General features: G+C 41.0%; 1 protein-coding gene and 1 non-coding gene across 8 annotated transcripts in view; one reads left to right on the top strand and one right to left on the bottom strand.

The window, feature by feature from the left end:
* NOD1 (nucleotide binding oligomerization domain containing 1) overlaps positions 1-22,056 on the bottom strand; it is an 87,730-nt gene that overhangs the window by 40,121 nt on the left and 25,553 nt on the right. For all 7 annotated transcript variants that reach the window (XM_043872256.1, XM_043872251.1, XM_043872249.1 and 4 more), the window contains one exon: positions 1,643-1,740. The gene's annotated coding sequence lies outside the window, so the exon portion shown is untranslated. The remainder of the gene's footprint in view (positions 1-1,642; positions 1,741-22,056) is intronic.
* LOC122674924 lies at positions 4,931-5,037 on the top strand. Its single transcript, XR_006335088.1, has one exon. It is a non-coding gene; the product is annotated as a U6 spliceosomal RNA (small nuclear RNA).

The raw sequence follows: 22,056 nt of genomic DNA, 5'->3' as shown, positions 1-22,056 counted from the left end.
ATGGTGTCGCAAAGAGATGGACATGACTGAACAACTGAACAACAAAAGCAGGACAGAGTCATGCTTAAGATATTGATCTGAGATGTATTACAGTAAAAAAATCATAATTTAGTTGTGCCCGCTTGTGGGTTACATCACTGGGGTAGATGCCCAGAGATAGACAATGCTTTTGTTTAGCAAAACTTCTTAATTATTATTACTTTTTAAAAAGTATGCCTCCATGGAACTCTATTCAATGTTATATGCCAACCTGGATGGGAGCAGGGTTTGGGGGAGAATGGATACGTATGTATATGTATGGCTGAATCCCTTCACTGTTCCACTGAAACTACCACAACATTGTTAATCAGCTATACCCCAATACAAAATAAAAAGTTTAAAGTTTAGGGGGGAAAATGTATGTCTCAATCCTAGATTGGAATAAGGATGCAAATGTATGTTTTCCAAATTAGCTGACAGGGATTAGAAGTTTCTACACGCCCTGTGAGGGGACAGGGCCCAGAATTTGGAGCCGAAGAGTTGTGGGAATTGATGGGAGAGAGCAAAATGCCCTGAGGAGAGAGCGAGCTGGGATGAGGCATTCACGGTAGTCATGAATCTCCTGTGGCAGTCAGAGCCCAGGAACCTGGGAACAGCAGCCTGTCCGTCCTCACTGCCCGATCTGGGCTGTGCTGTAGTCCTCTCCACAGCCCCGCCCCAGCTCTCCTTACAACTCCAGCCAAACCGGTTACATGTAAGCACCTGAGGGAATGAAGGAGTGGCAATGGCCATGCTGGAGTGAAGTGGGACAGAAGGAGGGCGAGAAGGAGAGGTAATGTGGAATTCCAAGCAGTGGATGACCAGAAGACACCATCTCCCTGGAAATCCTCAAAAACCTCATATAGGTGCTGAACTTCCTGTCTTGGTAGGGCCCAAGCTCTTTTATTTGGGTATTAAGAAAATACTTTGGGTTTATCTGTGCAACCCCAGAATTGTACTGATTGCTTTTCCACCCCCAGAATAAGATCTCGCAGCCACTTAATTTTCCAATCATCCTGTGGATATAAAATGGACTACACTCTTGAAAGTGGAAAGGCCTTGAACTAGTCTTTCATCTAAACCCCACATATCCCAGAGAGATAGCTTTAAATATTTTTTGTTGATCTTAAAAAAACAAATTCATAGGAGTTCCAAACATGTTTGTTTCATAAGCCCACCTATGTTAACATTCAGGTCCCATGGTTCTCACAATTTTTCCCCACAACTAGTCTCCTGCTCTTTGACACATTTTTTTTTCCTGCATTTTTGCATTTTATCATCTTTTACCTTCAAGTTGTGAAATGCAAGCCTTCCAGAGATTCTCAACGGGATCCCACACAATATCCTTCCCTTTTATAACCTGACTGATAATAATTTTTAATACATTCTAACATTCTAAACAAGAAAGGCAAGAGATTCTTATCAAAAGGAATTTGAAGGAATAAAAATGAGTGATTAGCTAGTATTCCACTAAAAGTATGCTGATTGATTAGACTAATTCAGCTTTTTCTACTGTTGTCAATTCTATGACTCACTTAAGAATCCAAAGTTTTAGAAAATTAGTTCCCTTAAGGATACCAGTTGATGATGTTAAATGTATATTTAAACTAGTGGTTAGTAATACCTTTTTAAGTTTCTGGCATATGTTCTTTGAAGTGAGTGAGAATACTATAAAACAACATTCTATCCTTCAATCTTCAATTTCCAATTTCTTTCTGGAATCTGCAAAGTCAAAAAAAAGAGAGAGAAAGAAAGGTTTCTTGAAAACACTCTTGTGCTGCATGGTGAACAAATGAATAAATGAATAAAACTGGAGAAAGTAATTTTTAATACAGAACTGTAGGATCTCAGAGTACTCTTCGTTACCTTCTTCCTTTGGGACTCTGTTTTCCAAATCTTAGTCATTCAGGCACAACACTCACATTTTTTGGCCATAATTGAGTCTCAAAACCAAAGTTATGTGCTTAACTTTTTCCTTTAAATCGACTTTATTTTACTACTCTAACAGACTAATTTTAAAGGGAATTTTATATTACCATTATAACCAAAACACTCACTTGCAATAAATAAAAAAGTAACACAAAAATAAATTCACTAAAGAATAAAACCGTGCTATTGAATTCCAGCTTATTCCAGCTATTGAATTGCCCAGAAAGGCTCTTGGTCTGAGGCCTGTTTTCTCTTAGAAGCATTTGAGAGCTGTTAAAGACAGTAGCACAAGAATGATACTTTCTCTTTGAGCTCATGGTAAATCAGAGAGCTGGAAAGGGAACTAACTGCCTTGTCACTTGGTGAATCGGGGTGTTTTCACACCCTGATGCTGGGAAAGATTGAAGGCAGGAGGAGAAGGGGGCGGCAGAGGATGAGATAGCTGGATGGCATCAACCGACTCAATGGACATGAGTTTGAGTAAACTCCAGGAGCTGGCGATGGACAGGGAGGCCTGGTGTGCTGCAGTCCATGGGGTCACAAAGAGTCGGACACAATTGAGCAACTGAACTGAACTCCATTCTTATCAGGGCTTGGAATGGGTGTTACACAAGGGCCTTCATTCCTCCGCTCCCAATCCTCATACATCTTCACTGTGGGTCTCATTTCATTCCTGGCTTCTAACTCTTTCAAGCCTGTGATTCCTATAAAACTACTGACATGCCTTCCCAGCCCTTCCCCAGAGTATCACCCATAGCCATCACTACCTCTTACTGCCTGAGGCAGAAATGTAAGGAAAACCTGATTTATGGCCACCTAAGCAAAGGAACAAATTACACATCAGCCAGCTGGCAAGGAGACTAGTTTGAAATTTAATCAGATTTGCAAAGATCTCTCAACTCAGCAGGAACTGAACAAGGTGTGGATGGTGAAAGAGGAAACAAAGAAAGCTGATCCTGCCCTGTTAAACAGAAGCCAAGGGTAGACCAAATCTAAATCATGGAACACTCCAGAGAAATGCAGTTCATGGACATTTGGTTACCAGAAGTACTGATGCCAGAAAAGATTGTGAACTGGCTTTTCAGATTAGAGTTTCTCAGAAAGTCAGTGAGATGGGGGTTAAAGAAGTAAGGTCACTCTAACCCTATAAACTCAGACAAAGTAACTACAGGACCTAGTGGTTTAGACTGAATTCCTTTCAACAATTAGACTCAATTTTCAAGCTTGAAAAGATCAGAAAATAAGACACAAAAATGGTTTCGATAGTATGGTGAGGCAAGAACTCTCATACCAGGAATGTAAATCGATGGAAACCTTCTGGAAACACATTTGAAATACATATCAAGAGCCTGTGATAAGTATCAGTTTAACAACTTCTCATTCTAGATCTTGGCCTTATGAAAAGGTTCAGAGGTTCTGACAGTTTTGTGGGTTTTTTTTTAAATAAGGGGCTTCCACTGCCTGTTCTGATAGCATAACTTGCTGTTCCCACAAAGGCCAACTACAGGTGAGTGGATGAGTAGATTGGGGTGCTACATATAGTATGTATTGTAGCACATATAAATGTAGCAAATATGAATGAAATACTAATATGACATGAATGAGTATCAAAGATGTTATGCTGAGAGAAACAAAACTCAAAAGAGTATGGAGTGTATGATTCCATTCATATGATTCTAGAAATCTGAACTAGAAATCAGACCAGTGGTTTCCTGGGTAGGGGGAATAGGAGTAAGGGAGAAATTGAATGCAAAGAGGAATAAGAGAAATTCCTGGGGTGATAGAAGTGTTCTTTACCTTGCACTGCCACAAATACATGTATATCTCACCGACAGATGTCAATCATTTTGCCTTTTCATACTGTTCATGGGGTTCTCAAGGCAAGAATAATGAAGTGGTTTGCTATTCCGTTCTCCAGTGGACCATGTTTTGTCGGGCGCTGACTAGCAGGGACATGCCCTTCAGCTGCTCCATATAGCTGGAGGGCATGCCTGGTGCCCTGGTTGTCCCACTGCTGGTCCTCGTTGAGGGTGAAAACCATCATTGGCCATGGGGTGTCAGTCAATGTGCCACCTGGGGGCTGAGACAAAGGCCCTGCTAGAGAAGTAAAATGGATGAGAATGGGCAAATTTAACTCCGATGACCACTATATCTACTACTGTGGGCAAGAATCCCTTAGAAGGAATGGAATAGCCCTCATAGTCAACAGAAGAGTCTAAAATGCAGTACTTGGATGCAATCTCAAAAATGACAGAATGATCTCTGTTCATTTCCAAGGCAAACCATTCGGTATCACAGTAATTCAAGTCTTTGCCCCAACCACTGATGCCAAGAAGCTAAAGTTGAATGGTTCTATGAAGACCTACAAGACCTTTTAGAATTAACACCAAAGAAGATGTCCTTTCATCATAGGAGACTGGAATGCAAAGGTAGGAAGTCAAGAGATACCTGGAGTAACAGGCAAGTTTGGCCTTGGAGTACAGAATGAACAGGGCAAAGGCTAACAGAGTTTTGCCAAGAGAACGCACTGCTCATAGCAAACACCCTCTTCTGACAACACAAGAGATGACTCTACACATGGACAACACCAGATGGTCAACACCGAAATCAGACTGATTACATTCTTTGTAGCTGAAGATGAAGAAGCTCTATACAGTCAGCACAAACAAGTCCAGGAACTGACTGTGGCTCAGATCATCAGCTCCTTATTGCAAAATTCAGGCTCAAATTGAAGAAATTTGGGCAAACCACCAGACCATTCAGTATGATCTAAATCAAATCCCTTATGATTATAAAGTGGAGGCGGCGAACACATTCAAGGGACTAGATCTGGTAGACAGAGTGCCTGAAAAACTATGGATGGAGGTTTGTAACACTGTACAGGAGGTGGTGACCAAAACCACACCGAAGAAAAAGAAATGCAAGAAGGCAAAAGTGGTTGTCTGAGGAGCCCGTACAAATAGCTGAGAAAAGAAGAGAAGCAGTGCTCGCTTCGGCAGCACATATACTAAAATTGGAACGATACAGAGAAGATTAGCATGGCCCCTGCGCAAGGATGATATGCAAATTCGTGAAGCGTTCCATATTTTTGCATAAAAAAAAAAAAAAGAAGAGAAGCAAAAGGCAAAGGAGAAAAGGAAAGATATACCCAAATGAATGCAGAGTTCCAGAAAACAGCAAGGAGAGACAGGAAAGCCTTCTTAAGTGAACAATGCAAAGAAATAGATGAAAACAATAGAATGGGAAAGACTAGAAATCTCTTTAAGACAATCCCTTAAGAGAAAACAGAACTGCCATATGACCCAGCAATCCCACTTCTGGGCATACACACTGAGGAAACCAGATCTGAAAGAGACACGTGCACCCCAATGTTCATCGCAGCACTGTTTATAATAGCCAGGACATGGAAGCAACCTAGATGCCCATCAGCAGATGAATGGATAAGAAAGCTGTGGTACATATACACCATGGAATATTACTCAGCTGTTAAAAAGAATTCATTTGAATCAGTCCTAATGAGATGGATGAAACTGGAGCCCCTTATACAGAGTGAAGTAAGCCAGAAAGATAAAGAACATTACAGCATATATGGAATTTAGAAAGATGGTAATGATAACCCTATATGCAAAACAGAAAAAGAGACACAGAAATGCAGAACAGACTTTTGAACTCTGTGGGAGAATGTGAGGGTGGGATATTTCAAAAGAACAGCATGTATACTATCTATGGTGAAACAGATCACCAGCCCAGGTGGGATGCATGGGACAAGTGCTCGGGCCTGGTGCACTGGGGAGACCCAGAGGAATCGGGTGGAGAGGGAGGTGGGAGAGGGGATCGGGATGGGGAATACGTGTAAATCTAAAAAAAAAAAGAAAAAAAAAGAGATACCAAGGGAACATTTCATGCAAAGATGGGCTCCATAAAGGACAGAAACAGCAACAACATAACAGAAGCAGAAGATGTTAAGAAGAAGTGTCAAGAATACACAGTTCAGTTGCTCAGTCATGTCCGACTCTTTGTGACTCCATGGACTGCAGCACACCAGGCCTCCCTGTCCAACACCAACTCCTGGAGTTTACCCAAACTCATGTCTATTGAGTCGGTGATGCCATCCAACCATCTCATCCTCTGTCATCCCCTTCTCCTCCTGCCGTCAATCTTTCCCAGCATCAGGGTCTTTTCAAATGAGTTGGTTCTTTGCATCAGGTGGCCAAAGTACTGGAGTTTCAGCTTCAACATCAGTCTTCCCAATGAACACTCAGGACTGATCTCCTTTAGGATGGACTGGTTGGATCTCCTTGCAGTCCAAGAGACTCTCAAGAGTCTTCTCCAACACCACACTTCAAAAGCATCAATTCTTCAGTGCTCAGCTTTCTTTACAGTCTGAGTCTCACATCTGTATATGACTACTGGAAAAACCATAGCCTTGACTAGATGGACCTTTGTTGACAAAGTAATGTCTCTGCTTCTGAAAATGCTGTCTAGGTTGGTCCTAACTTGCCTTCCAAGGAGTAAGCGTCTTTTAATTTCATTGCTGCAGTCACCATCTGCGGTGATTTTGTAGCCCCCCAAAATAAATTGAATACTATTTCCACTGTTTCCCCATCTATTTGCCATGAAGTGAATACATTCTATTTGCCAGAATATACAGAAGAACTGAAAAAAAAAAAAAAAGTCTTAATGAACCAGATAACCATGATGGTGTGGTCAATCACCTACAGCCAGACATCCTGAAATGTGAAGTCAAGTGGGCCTTAGGAAGCATTACTACAAACTAAGCTAGTGGAGGTGATGGAATTCCAGTTGAGCTATTTCAAATCCTGAGAGATGATGCTGTGAAAGTGCTGCACTCAATATGTCAGCAAATTTGGAAAACTCAGCAGTGGCCACAGAATTGGAAAAGATCAGTTTTCATTCCAATCCCAAAGAAAAGCAATGCCAAAGAATTGTGCAGAAACTACAGCACAATTGCATTCATTTCACATGCTAGTAAGATTAGGCTCAAAATCCTTCAAACTAGGCTTCCGCAGTACATAAACTGAAAACTTCCAGATGTACAAGCTGGATTTATAAAGGCAGGGGAACTAGAGATCAAACTGCAACATCCACTGGATCATAGAAAAATCAAGGCATGCCCCCCAAAAATCTACTTCTGCTTCATTGACTACATTAATGCCTTTGACTGTGTGGGTCACAACAAACTGTGGAACATTCTTCGATAGATGGGAATACCAGACCACCTTATCTGCCTCCTGAGAAATATGTATGCAGGTCAAGAAGCAACAGTTAGAACTGGGCATGAAACAACTGATTGGTTCAAAATTGGGAAAGGCGTACGTCAAGGGTGTATATTGTCACTCTGCTTATTTAACGCATGTGCAGAGTACACCAAGAAGGAAATGGCAACCCACTCCAGTATTCTTGCCTGGAGAATCCCATCGATGGAGGAGCCTGGCGGGCCGTGGTCTATGGGGTCACAGAGAGTCGGACACGACTGAAGTGACTGAGCATGCATGCATGCAGAGTACATCATGCGAAACGCTGGGCTGGATGAGGCTCAAGCTGCAATCAAGATTGCTAGGAGAAATATCAATAACTTCAGATATGCAGATGACACTACGCTAATGGCAGAAAGTGAAGAGGAACACAAGAGCCTCTTGATGAAGGTAAAAGAGAAGAGTGAAAAAGTTCCCTCAAACTCAACATTCAAAAAACTAAGATTATGGCATCTGGCCCCATCACTTCATGGCAAGTAGACTGGGGGAAAAAATGGAAACAGTGACAGATTTCATTTTCTTGGGCTCCAAAATCACTGTGGACGGTCACTGCAGCCACGAAATTAAAAGACGCTTGCTCCTTGGAAGAAAAGCTATGACAAACCTAGCCAGAGTATTAAAAAGCCAAGATGTCACTTTGCCAACAAAGGTTCATATAGTCAAAGCTATGGTGTTTCCAGTAGTCATATATGGATGTGAGAGTTGGATCATAAAGAAGGCTGAGCACTGAAGAATTGATGCTTTTGAACTGTGGTGTAAGAGAAGACTCTTGAGAGTCTTTTGGACTGCAAGATCAAACCAGTCAATCCTAAAGGAAATCAGTCCTGAATGTTCATTGGAAGGGCTGATACTGAAGCTGAAACTCCAATACTTTGACCACCTGATGGGAAGAAATGACTCATTGGAAAAGACCCTGATACTGGGAAAGATTGAAGGCAGGAGAAGGGGACAACAGAGGATGAGATGGTTGGATGGCAACACCGACTCAATGGACTTGAGTTTGAGTAAACTCCGGGTGATAATGAAGGACAGGAGAGCCTGTGGTGCTGCAGTCCCTGGGGTTGCAAAAAGTCAGACATGACTTAGCAACTGAACAACAGCACATATATATGAATGCATGTATCACTATGCATAGATATGTATTTATATGCATATATCACATATGTGTTGGAGTAGAAAATGGCAACCCACTCCAGTGGGTAGGTTGGAAAATTCCATGGACAGAAGAGCCTGGCAGGCTACAGTCTGTGCAAAGAGTCAGACATGACTGAACATGCACACACATCACATGTGTATGCATATGCAACATGTGTGTATGTATATTATGCATGCACACATATATACATATGCTGCTGCATGCTGCTAAGTCGCTTCAGTTGTGTCTGACTCTGTGAGACCCCACAGACGGCAGCCCACCAGGCTCTGCTGTCCCTGGGATTCTCCAGGCAAGAACACTGGAGTGGGTTCCATTTCCTTCTCCAATACATGAAAGTGAAAAGTGAAAGTGAAGTCACTCAGTCGTGTCCGACTCTTAGCAACTCCATGGACTGCAGCCTACCAGGCTCCTCCATCCATGGGATTTTCCAGGCAAGAGTACTGGAGTGGGGTGCCATTGCCTTCTCTGATATATACACACATATATACACATACACCATTAATATCATTAGTGTTAGTTGCTCAGTCATGTCCAACTCTTTGTGACCCCATGGGCTGTAGCCTGTCAGGCCCCTGTGTCCATGGATTTCTCCAGGCAAGAATATTGGAGTGGGTTGCCAGTCCCTTCTCCAGGGGATAGTCCCGACCCAGGGATTATATATACAAATATGATTTGTCAAAAGTCTACCTGTACACTTAAAATCTATGAGTACTACTATATGAAATAATACTTCACTGAAGTTTATTTTCTTTAAAGTCAAAATATATTTCCAGATAAATAAAAACTGAAAGATCTTGTGGCCAGTGTACCTGCACTAAAATAAGTACTGAACAGCTTTTTTAGGTAGAAGAAAAGTGATTTTAAACCCAAACAAAATGAGAACAGAAAATTTTAATACGTGGTTAAATATAAATGTGTATTGACTGAACAAAACAATACTTACCTTGTGGGGTTTAAAATATATGTAGAATTAACATTTAAACAAGGGAAACACTTCAAGATGGCAGAGTGGAAAGACCCTGAGCTTACCTCCTCTTACAGGCACACCAAAATCACAACTATTTGCAGAACAACCATTGTTGAAAACGACTAAAACCTACCAGAAAATTTCTTCTACAACTAGAGGTATAAAGATGGAAGCACAGAGAGGCAGGCAGGAGGTGCAGAGTTGCTATACAGTCAAGTCCCACATCCCCCAGTGGGCGATCCACAAACAGGAGAATAATTAGGACTGCATGGTTCTCCCAAAGGGGTGAGAGATCCGAGCTCCATGTCAGGCTCCGCAACCTGAGAGTCCTACACAGGAAGATGAGCCCTCAGAACATCTGGCTTTGAAGGCCAGTGGGGCTTATTTCTGAGAGTCCCACAGGACTGGGAGAAATAGAGACCTTACTTTTAAAGGGCACATACAAAATCTCACATGCTCTAGAACCCAGGGCAGAAGCAGTAACCTACCTGCTATTCCTGGAGAGTCTCCCAGAGTGGCAGAAGGCAATTGTAGTTCGCCCTGGGAACACAGACACTGGCAACAGCCATTCTGGGGGGCTCTTTTACCCCATGAACACTGGTGCTGGCAAGTGTCATTCCGGAATCCTCCCTTGAGCTTATCAGCCCCAGGCCCCAGCCCCACATGGGGCTACAGGCACTGAGCGGTCTGTAGGGACAGTGCCGGGACAGCTCAGGCCAAGCAACTAACTGGGCATGGACACAGCCCCAGCTAGCAGTAGAGAGGCTGCTCTAACACCCCTAGATCCACAGCTGTCTCTGGACACAGCTCTGCCCAGCACAGGGTCCAGAATCCAGCTCCATGCATCAGTACACAGGCAGTAGAACCAAGACCATCAGGGCCCTCCAGCCAGAGACCCTGGGACCCAGCTCCACCCAGAGCAGTCTGGAACCAGCCCTAGAATCCCCAAGGCACCAGCCCTGCCCACCGGTGAGCCTGCTCTAGCCTCTCATCCAGCTCCACCCACCAGTAGGCAGACATGAGTCACAAGAAAACTACAGTCCCGCCATCTCCAGACCTGGCACACTCACTAGCTGTCGAGATCCTGCCCTGGGCCAGTTGGGCCCAGGACCTGCCCACTAGCAGGCCAACACAAGATTCAAGACACCCCAGACCCTGCAGTCAATCATGTCAGGAAGTGGCCCCACCCACCAATGATCTGACACCTGCTCTGGGACCCTTTGACCCTGAAACCAGACTCCAGGGCGCAGCTCTGCTCACCAGTGGATGAGCAATGGCCCGTGAGGTCTCCTGGATCCTGTCTCCACCCATCAGGACCCCAGCACAAGTATAGATCCCTGGGAGTTCTGCAGCCAGCGGCCTCATGAACCAGTCCCACCAATGAGTGGCTAGCAGCCTCTGCACAAGGCACGAACTGGCAACCAAAGAAACCAGGGGTTAACCAAGCTCACTAGACTACTCACATAGTCAGCGCACCACAACAGAAAGACCCATGCATCCCTCATGGGGGAACCCCTAGAGCATATAACTCTGGTGGTGAAAGGGAAGTATCCCGGGACAACATAGGATGCCTATGAAAAGCACCTCCTTCAAGGTTGGGAAATGTAAACAACCCATCAGACACATAAAAAGAAAAAAAGCAACTTAGACAAAATGAGGCAACATTAGAACATGTTCCAAATTAAGAAACAAGATAAAACCCCAGAAAAAGAACTAAGTAGACATAGACAATCTACCTGAGAAAGAGTTCAATGTAGTGATCATAAAGATGATCATAGAACTTGGAACAATCGATGCACAGAACAAGAATTTAGGAGTTTTTAACAAACAGAAAATATAAAAAATAACCAAAATGGCATGAAGAATGCAATAACTAAAATGAAATATACACTAGAAGAACCAACAATAGACTAAATGATACAGAGGACTGGATCAACGAGCCAGAAGATAGTAGCAGAAATCACTGATGCTTAATATAAAAAAGAAAAAAGTATGAAAAGAATGAAGACCTCTGGGAAAACATCAAGCACACTAATATTTGCATTATAGGGGTCCCAGAAGGAGAAGAAAGAAAATAAGGCTGAAAACAGAATTGAAGGCATACTGACCGAAAACTTTCTTCACTTGGGAAAGGAAACAGACATCCAGGTCCAGGAAGTGCAAAGAATCCCAAACAGAATCAACCCAAAGGAAACACAACACACCTTATAATTAAAATGGCAAACCCTGATGATAAAGAGAGAATATTAAGAGCAGCAATGGAAAAGCAACACATTATGTATATGGGAACACACATAAGGCTATCAGCTGACTTTTTAGCAGAAACTCTGCTCCAACAGACTGGTTCCAAATAGGAAAAGGAGTACGTCAAGGCTGTATATTGTCACTCTGCTTATTTAACTTATATGCAGAGTACATCATGAGGAACGCAGCGCTGGAAGAAGCACAAGCTGGAATCAAGATTGCCGGGAGAAATGTCAATAACCTCAGATATGCAGATGACACCACCCTTTGGGCAGAAAGTGAAGAAGAACTAAAGGGCCTCTTGATGAAAGTGTAAGAGGAGAGTGAAAAAGTTGGCTTAAAGCTCAACATTCAGAAAACTAAGATCACGGCATCTGGTCCCATCACTTCATGTCAAATAGATGGGAAACAGTGGAAACAGTGGCTGACTTTATTTTTGGGGGCTCCAAAATCACTGCAGATGGTGACTGCAGCCATGAAATTAAAGGACGCTTACTCCTTGGAAGGAAAGTTATTACCAACCTAGATAGCATATTAAAAAGCAGACATATTACTTTGCCAACAAAGGTCCATTTAGTCAAGGCTATGGTTTTTCCAGTGGTCATGTATGGATGTGAGAGTTGGACCATAAAGAAAGCTGAGCACCAAAAAATTGATGCTTTTGAACTGTGGTGTTGGAGAAGACTCTTGAGAGTCCCTTGGACTGCAAGGAGATCCAACCAATCCATCCTGAAGGAGATCAGTCCAGGATGTTCATTGAAAGGACTGATGTTGAAGCTGAAACTCCAATACTTTGGCCACCTCATGCGAAGAGCTGACTCATTGGAAAAGACCCTGATGCTGGGAGGGGTTGGGGGTAGGAAGAGAAGGGGACGACAGAGGATGAGATGGCTGGATGGCATCACTGACTCAATGGACATGAGTTTGAGTAAACTCTGCGAGTTGGTGATGGAGAGGGAGGCCTGGCGTGCTGCGATTCATGGGGTCACAAAGAGTTGGACACGACTGAACTGAACTGCAGGTCAGAAGAGAATGGCACAACATATTTAAAATGATGATAGGGAAAAACCTACAACTAAGAATACTCTATCCAGAAAGTAATCAGGACAAGCCCTGTGCTGCTGGAAGGAAGCTGTGAGAGAGCAAAGTTTCCTGCACCGTGGGAAGACCCCTCCCTGGTGGGGTGATCTACAGGGACAGAAAGGGAGCTTTGGAGCCTTGGAGGAGAGTGCAGCAGCCGGAGCAGAGGGAGAACTGCACAGGTGGTCAGGCCTCTGCCCCATGTTCCCCAGTTTGAGACATGCGTCTGCTGGGGTGGGTGGGAGCTGGCTGCATTCCCCAGTCTGAGACATGTGTCTATCAGGGTGGGTGGGAGCTAGGTGCTGGAACTTGGGCTTTGGAGATCAGAATCAGGGAGAGGATTGGGGTAGGCTCTGTGGAAACAGCCTGGGCTGGGGCTGGAATCCACTGAGCCTATGGCTAGGGGTGTACACAGGGGAAGCCTGGGCCACCTTAAAAGTCAGTTGCCACTGTCTGGAAAGTGTGCAGTGGGAGGGGAGGGACCTGAATTTCAGCCTTTATTCCTGTGCATGAGCTCAGAGGTGACAGGGTGGCGCCGGCCCAGGCTCTAGCAGCAGTCATGAGCTATGACCACTACAGGAGTGGTCAGGAACCACTGTTGCCGCCTGCCCGGACACCAGGCATGGTTGCAAGTTACTACCACCCACCTTCACAGATTCCAGGAGTTGTCAAGAATAGCCACTGCTCCCATCACATTCTCTGGGGGCACACCTGAGCCACCACTGCTGCCAAGAACCCCAAAACCAAGCACCAGACACCACATCTGCACACCCTCTATCAAGGGGATAACAACACACACACACCAAGAAAATAGAGGACAGGCACCCATACTAAAATACAAACTTTGCACCGAATATATTAAACCCACACAAGTTACACAAGGATGTCTCCACATAGAAATAGCCCTCCCAGACCACAGTAGATAATTGTTTTTCCTAAACTCACAGAGTAAGAGAAATATAAGCAAAATGAAGAAGCAAAGGAATCCAGGTAGAAAACCAAGAGCATTCCCCTGAAAGGACAAACAATAAAGCAGACCTCTTCAGTCTAATAGACACTGGTTCAAAAAGGAGATAATGAAAATATGAAGGAATTAAGAAAGGCTGTCAACAAAAATACAGAGTACTGTAACAAGGAACTAGTAACTATAAAGAGGAAGCAAGAAAAATTACATAAACCAACTGCAGGGAATCCCCTGGTGGTCCAGTGGTTAGGGTTTGATGGGGCCTGGTTCAGTTCCTGGTTGGGGAACTGAGATCCCACAAGCCACATAGTGTGATCAAAAAAGAAAAAGGAAAACTCATTTGCAGAGATGAGAGCTGCATAAAGGCAATGAAAAGCACAATGACTAATGCAGAAAAATAAGTAAGTGACCTGGAAGATAGAATAATGGAAATCATCCAGTCAGGACATCAGACAGAAAGCCAAATGAAAAAAAACAAAAACAAAAATCTATATAAGAGACTATGGGATAATATAAAGCATGTCAATCTATGCATGATAGGGATTCCAGAAGGGAAAGAGAAAAGGGGGTCCAAAATGTATTTGAAAAATTATGGCTGAAAACTCCCCAGTCCTAAAGAAGGAAACATAACCACGTACAGAAAGCACAAAGGGTCCCCAACAAGATAAACAGGCTTACACCATGACATCTAAAAAGGGACAAAGTTAAAGAGAGGATTCTAAAGGCAGCAAAAGAAAGACAAAGTTAATTACAAGAGAACCCCCAATAAGGCTAACAGATGATTTTTCTACAGAAGCATTGCAAGCCAGAAAGGAGTGGCAAAATACACTCCAAGTTCTAAAGGGGAAAAATCTGCAACCTAGGATACTCTACCCAGCAAGGTTATCATTTAGAATATAAGGAAAGATAAAGAGCTTCTCAAACAAAAGCAAAAACTAGAAGAGTACAGCAATACTAAACCTATCCTAAAGGAAACATTGAAAGATATTCTCTGAATAGAAAAGAAGAATCTATAATAGAAAAGAAAAAAATCACAAATGGAAAATAAATCACGTAAACCAGATTAATACATTTTCTGTGAAAGTGATGATAACCACAATGAACAGCAAAAGGATGAACATGAAGATGTAAAAGAGGACCTCAAAATCATAAAATATGGGGGCAGAAAGTCAGAAAATGTAGATTTCCTCCCCCTCCCAAGAATGTGTTTGAGCCTATATGACTACCAATCTAAGGCAAGTAGATATAGGAAGTGGTATAACACGTTTAAAAAACAGGTTAATCACATATCAAAAACACACAATTGATTCACAAAAACCAGAAAGAAGAGAACATAAGTATAATACAAGAGAAAATCAAATGACAAAAGGATACAAAAGGATAAACAAAAACAGAAAGGGACAAAGAAAAAATATAAAATCAATGGGAAAATAAGGTTTAAAATGGAAATAAATACATATCTATCAATAATTACCTTTAATGTCAGTGGACTAAATGTTCCGATCAAAAGACATTTAGAGTGGTAGACTGGAAATAAAAGAAAAACAAGAGTCTACAATATGTTACCTACAAGAGATCCACTTTACGGCAAAGGATACACATAGACTGAAACTGAAGGGGTGGGAAAAGATAATCTGTGAAAAAGAAAATGACAACAAAGTAGGGATTGCAATATTAGTGAGACAAAATAGACCTTAAAACAAAGACTATAAAGAAAGATAAGGGATATTATAAAATGATAAAAGATAAATACAAGAATTTTGTACTCATCAACATATATGCACCCAAATACATAAACATAGGAGCACCCAAATACATAAAGCCATGCTAAAACATTAAATGAGAAATTGACAGGAATACAGTGGTAATAGGAGGCTCACATCGATGGACAGATCTTCCAGACAGATAATCAATAAGGAAACAGAGGTCCTAAATGATACAATAGAACAATTAGACCTAATTGATATTTTACATTAAAAAAATAGAATACACATTCTTTTCAAGTGCACACAGAACATTCTCTAGGACTGACCACATACAAGGGCCTGAAACAAGCCTCAAAAAATTTAAGAGTACAGAAATTATTTCAAACATCTTTTCTGACCACAATGAAACTAAAAATTAACCACAGAAAAAGAAATGAGAAAAAATTACATGGAGACTAAACAAAATGGTACTAAAAAAGATCAACGAGTCAACAATGAAATCAAAGTGGTAACTAAAATATACCTTGAGACAAATGACAATGAAAACACAACCACGCAAAATCTATGGGATGCAGCATACGTAGTTCTTAGAGGGAAGTTCATGGTGATACAGGCCTTTCTCAAAAAAACAAGGAAAATCTCAAATAAACCACCTCAGCCACCACATAAAAGATTTAGGAAAAGAAGAGCAAACAAAACCTAAAGTCAGCAGAAAGAAGGAAATAATAGGATCAGAGAGGAAATAAAATAGAGATTAAAAAAACCAAGACCTGGTTCTTTGAAAGGATAAGCAAAATTGACAAACTTCTGGCAAAGCTTACCAAGAAGAAAAGAGAGAGAACTGGAATAAACAAATCAAGAAATAAAAAAGACATAATAACTGATACCACAGAAATACAAAAAACCATAAAGGAATACTATGAGCAATTATATGCCAACAAATCTGACAACTTAGAAGAAATGGACAAGTTTCTAGAAACATGCAGCCCACCAAAACTGAATTGAGAAGACATAGATAATTTGAAGAAACCAATTACCAGAAGTGAAATAGAATCTGTAATTTAAAAATTCCCTATGAAGTCCAGGACCAAATGGCTTTACAGATAAATTCTACCAAACAAAAGAAGAACTTGTACCAATCTTTCTCAAATTCTTCCAAAAAACTGAAGAGGAGAGACACTCCTAAGGACACTCAATGAAGCCACTATCACTCTGATACCAAAACCAGACAAAGAACCCAGAAAAACAGAAAATTACAGGCCAATATCTTTGAAGAATACAGATGCAAAAATTTTCAATAAAATATTGGAAAACAAAATCCAACAACACATAAAAAGGATCATACTCCATGACCAAGTGGGATTCAGTCCAGGTTCACAGGTTCCAGGTTCAATATATGCAAATTAATCAATATGATACACCACATAAACAAAAGAAAAGACAAAAAACACATGCTTATCTCAATAGATGCCGAAAAAGCATTTGATGAAATCTACTATCCATTCATGATAAAAACTCATCAAAGTGGGTATCAGTTCAGTTCAATCGCTCAGTTGTGTCCAACTCTTTGCAACCCCATGGACTGCAGCATGCCAGGCCTCCCTGGACATCACCAACTCCCAGAGCTTGTTCAAACTCATGTCCATTGAGTTGGTGATGCCATCCAACCATCTCATCCTCTGTCGTCTCCAAAGTGGGTATAGAGAGAACCTATCTCAAAAGTTAGTAAAAGTTATTTATGACAAACCCACAGCCAATATAATACTCAATGGTGAAGAGCTGAAAACTTTCCTGCTAAAATCTGGAACAAGACAGTTCACTTCAGTCGCTCAGTTGTGTCCAACTCTTCCTGACCCCATGAACCGCAGCACACCAGGCCTCCCTGGCCAACACCAACTCCCAGAGTTTACCAAAACTCATGTCCATTGAGTCAGTGATGCCATCCAACCATTTCATCCTCTGTTATCCCCTTCTCCTCCAGCCCTCAATCTTTCCCAGTATCAGGGTATTTTCAAATGAATCGGTTCTTCACATCAGGTGGCCAAAGTTTCAGCTTCAACATCAGTCCTTCCAATGAACATTCAGGACTGATTTCCCTTAGGATGGACTGGTTGGATCTCCTTGCAGTCAAAGGGACTCTCAAAAGTCTTCTCCAACACCACAATTCAAAAGCATCAATTCTTCGGTGGTCAATTTTCTTTACAGTCCAACTCTCACATCCATACATGACTACTGGAAAAACCATAGCCTTGACTAGACAGACCTTTGTTGACAAAGTAATATCTCGGCTTTTGAATATGCTGTCTAGGTTGGTAATAACTTTCCTTCCAAGGAGTAAGTGTCTTTTAATTTCATGGCTGCAGTCACCATCTGCAGTTATTTTAGAGCCCAAAAACATAAAGTCTGCCACTGTTTCCCCATCTAATTGCCATGAAGTGACGGGACCGGATGCCATGATCTTAGTTTTCTGAATGTTGATCTTTAAGCCAACTTTTTCACTCTCCTCTTGCACTTTCATCAAGAGGCTCTTTAGTTCTTCTTCACTTTCTGCCATAAGGGTGGTATCATCTGCATATCTGAGGTTATTGATATTTCTCCTGGCAATCTTGATTCCAGCTTGTGCTTCTTCCAGCCCAGCATTTTCATGATGTACTCTGCATAGGTTAAATAAGCAGGGTGACAATATACAGCCTTGATGTACTCCTTTTCCTATTTGGAACCAGTCTGTTCTTCCATGTCCAGTTCTAACTGTTGCTTCCTGATTTGCATACAGGTTTCTCAAGAGGCAGGTCAGGTGGTCTGGTATTCCCATCTCTTTCAGAATTTTCCACAGTTTATTGTGATCCACACAGTCAAAGGCTTTGGCGTAGTCAATACAGCAGAAATAGATGTTTTTCTGGAATTCTCTTGCTTTTTCGATGATCCAGCAGATGTTGGCAACTTGATCTCTGGTTGCTCTGCCTTTTCTAAAACCAGCTTGAACATCTGGAAGTTCACGGTTCACGTGCTTTTGAAGCCTGGCTTGGAGAATTTTGAGCATTACTTCACTAGCGTGTGAGATGAGTGCAATTGTGCAGTAGCTTGAGCATTCTTTGGCATTGCCTTTCTTTGGGATTGGAATGAAAACTGACCTTTTCCAGCTCTGTGTCCACTGCTGAGTTTTCCAAATTTGCTGACATATTGAGTGCAGCACTTTCACAGCATCATCTCTCAGGATTTGAAATAGCTCAGCTAGAATTCCATCACTTCCACTAGCTTTGTTCTTAGTGATGCTTCCTAAGGCCCACTTGACTTCACATTCCAGGATGTCTGGCTCTAGGTGAGTGATCACACCATCATGATTATCCGGGTCGTGAAGTTTTATTTTTGTTCAGTTCTTCTGTGTATTTTTGCTACCTCTTCGTAATATCTTCTGCTTCTGTTAAGTTCATACCATTTCTGTCCTTTATTGAACCCATATTTGCATGAAATGTTCCCCTGGTATCTCTAATTTTCTTGAAGAGATCTCTAGTCTTTCCCTTTCTATTGTTTTCCTCTATTTCTTTGCACTGATCACTGAGGAAGGCTTTCTTATCTCTCCTTGCTATTCTCTGGAACTCTGCATTCAAATGGGTATATCTTTCCTTTTCTCCTTAGCTTTTCACTTCTCTTCTTTTCACAGCTATTTGTAAGGCCTCCTCAGACAGCCATTTTGCTTTTTTGTATTTCTTTTTCTTGCAGATGGTGTTGATCCCTGTCTCCTGTACAATGTCACGAACCTCCGTCTATAGTTCATCAGGTACTCTATCAGATCTAGTCCCTTAAATCTATTTCTCACTTCCAATGTATAATCATAAAGGATTTGATTTAGGTCATACCTGAATGGTCTAGTGGTTTTCCCCACTTTCTTCAATTTAAATCTAAATTTGGCAATAATAAGTTCATGATCTGACCCACAGTCAGCTCCCGGTCTTGTTTTTGCTGACTATATAGAGCTTCTCCATCTTTGGCTGCAAAGAATACAATCAATCTCATTTCAGTGTTGGCCATCTGGTGATGTCCATAGATGCCTATTATCACTTCTATTCAACATAGTATTGGAAGACCTAGCCACAGAAATCACACAAGAAAAAGAAATAAAAGGTATCCAAACTGGAAGGAAGAGATAAAATCACCATTATCTGTAAATGATATGATACTATATATAGAAAACTCTAGAGACTCCACACAAAAACTACTACAACTGATAAATTCAGCAAAGTATCAAGATAACAAGATTAGCATGTAGAAATCAGTTGCACTTCTTTACACCAACAATGAAATATCAGAAAGACAATGTAAAAAAAAAAGTATCTTTAAAATTGAAATCCCGGGACTTCCCTGGCAGTCAGGTGGTTAGAACTCGGTGCTCCCAACGCCGAGGGCACAGGTTCAATCCCTGGTCAGGGAACTAAGATCCCACATGCCAAAAAAATAAAAATTAAAAAAAAAAACAAAAAACTGAAATCCCCAAAATAAAATATTTAGGAATAAACCTAATCAAGAAGGTGGAAGAGTTACATGCTGAGAACCAAAAAACATTAATAAAGGAAATTCAAGAAGGTTCAAAGAAAACACATCCCATGTTCTTGGAAGAATATTGTTAAAATGGCTACACCACCCAAAACAATCTACAGATTTAATGTGATCCATATCAAATTACCCACAACATTTTCCACAGAACTAGAATAATGCTTAAATTTTATATGGAACCATAAAAGACCCAGAATTGCAAGAGCGATCGTAAAGAAAAAGAAAAAAAGCAGGAAGCATAACCATTCCAGAATTAAGACAATACTACAAAGCTACAGTAATCAAAACAGCATGGTATTAGCACAAAAACAGACATATGGATAAATGGGACAGAATAGAAAGCCAGAAATAAACCTGAACACCAATAGTCAATTAATCTTTAACAACGGAGGCAAGACTATACAATGGGAAAAAGACAGTCTCTTCAGCAAGTGGTGTTGGTAAAGTTAGACAGCTGCATGTAAATTAGTGAAGATAACAACATACCCTCTCACCATACACAAAAAGAAACATAAAATGGCTTAAACACTTAAATATAAGACATGATACCATAAAACTCCTAGCAGAGAACACAGGCAAAACATTCTGATACAGATCATACCAATGTTTTCTTAGATCTGTCTCCCAAGGCAATAAAAATAAAAACAAAAAGAAACAAATGGGACCTAATCAAACTTACAAGCTTTTGCACAACAAAGGAAACCATAAACAAAATGAAAAGACAATGTACAGAATGGGAGAAAATACTTGCAAATGATGGGACAGACAAGGGTTTAGTTTTCAAAATATACAAATAGCTTATGTAACTCAATAGCAAAAGCAAACAACCCAACTGAAAAATGTGCAGAAGACCTAAATAGACGTTTCTCTGAAGAAGAAACACAGATGGTCAATAAACACATGAAAAGATGCTCAACATTGCTAATTATTAGAGAAATGCAAATCAAAGCTACAATGACGTACCACCTCACACCAGTCAGAATGGCCATCATTAAAAAGTCTACAAATAACAAAATAATGGAGAGAGTATGGAGAAAAGGGAACCCTCCTATACTGTTGGTGGGAATGTAAGTTGGTGCAGCCACTGTGGAGAACAATATGGAGGCGCCTCAGAAAACTAAAAATAGAATTACCATATGTTCCAGCAATGTCACTCCTAGGCATATAACCAGACAGTAGTATAATTCAAAAAGATATATATATACCCCTATGTTCATACCAGCACTACTGACAATAGCCAAAACATGGAAGCAACCTAAATGTCCATCAACAGAAAGATGGATAAAGAAAATGTGGTACATATACACAATGGAATACTAGTCAGCCATAAAGAGTAAAATAATGCCATCTGCAGCAACATGGATGCAACTAGAGATTATCATACAAGGTAAGTCAGACAGACAAATATTATATGGTATCACTTATATGTGGAATCTAAAATATGACACAAATGAATCTATGAAACACAAAAGAATCATGGACATAGAGAACAGACTGGTGGCTGCCAAGGAGGAGAGGGAGTAGGGTAAGGATGGATTGAGAATTTGGAATCAGCAGATGTTAAGCTTTTATATACAGAATGGATAAACAACAATGCCCTACTGTATAGCATAGACAACTATGTTTGGTATCCTATGATAAACCATAATGGAAACTATAAAAAATAATGCATATATATGTACAAATAAATCACTTTGCTATACAATAGTAATCAATACAATATTGTGAATTAATTATGTTTCCATTTTTCTTAAAAAAAGGAAAAATACTGATGTCATTCTTCATGGAACTAGAACTTCTTATATTTGTATGGAAAAACAAAACACCCTGAATAGCCAAAATAATCTTGAAAAAGAGCAGAACTGAAGGAATCCCACTCCCTGACTTCAGACAACAAGGCTACAGTAATCAAAAGAGTGTGGTACTGGCACATAAATATATAGATCAATGGAACAGAATAGAGCGCCTAGAAATAAACCCATACACTTACAACTATTTTATGACAAAGGAGGCAAGAATACACAATGGATGAAAGACAAGTCTCTTCAGTAACTGGTGCTGGGAAAACTGGACAGCTACACACAAAAGAATGAAATTTAAAACATTCTCTAACACCATATGGGATTTTCCAGGTGGTTCTGTGATAAAGAATTCACCTGCCATGT

This window comes from Cervus elaphus, chromosome 18, assembly GCF_910594005.1.
Source record: "Cervus elaphus chromosome 18, mCerEla1.1, whole genome shotgun sequence".
Taxonomy (NCBI): Eukaryota; Metazoa; Chordata; class Mammalia; order Artiodactyla; family Cervidae; genus Cervus; species Cervus elaphus.
Note: the sequence above shows the minus strand (reverse complement) of the source record. Positions and strands in the feature narration are given on the sequence as shown.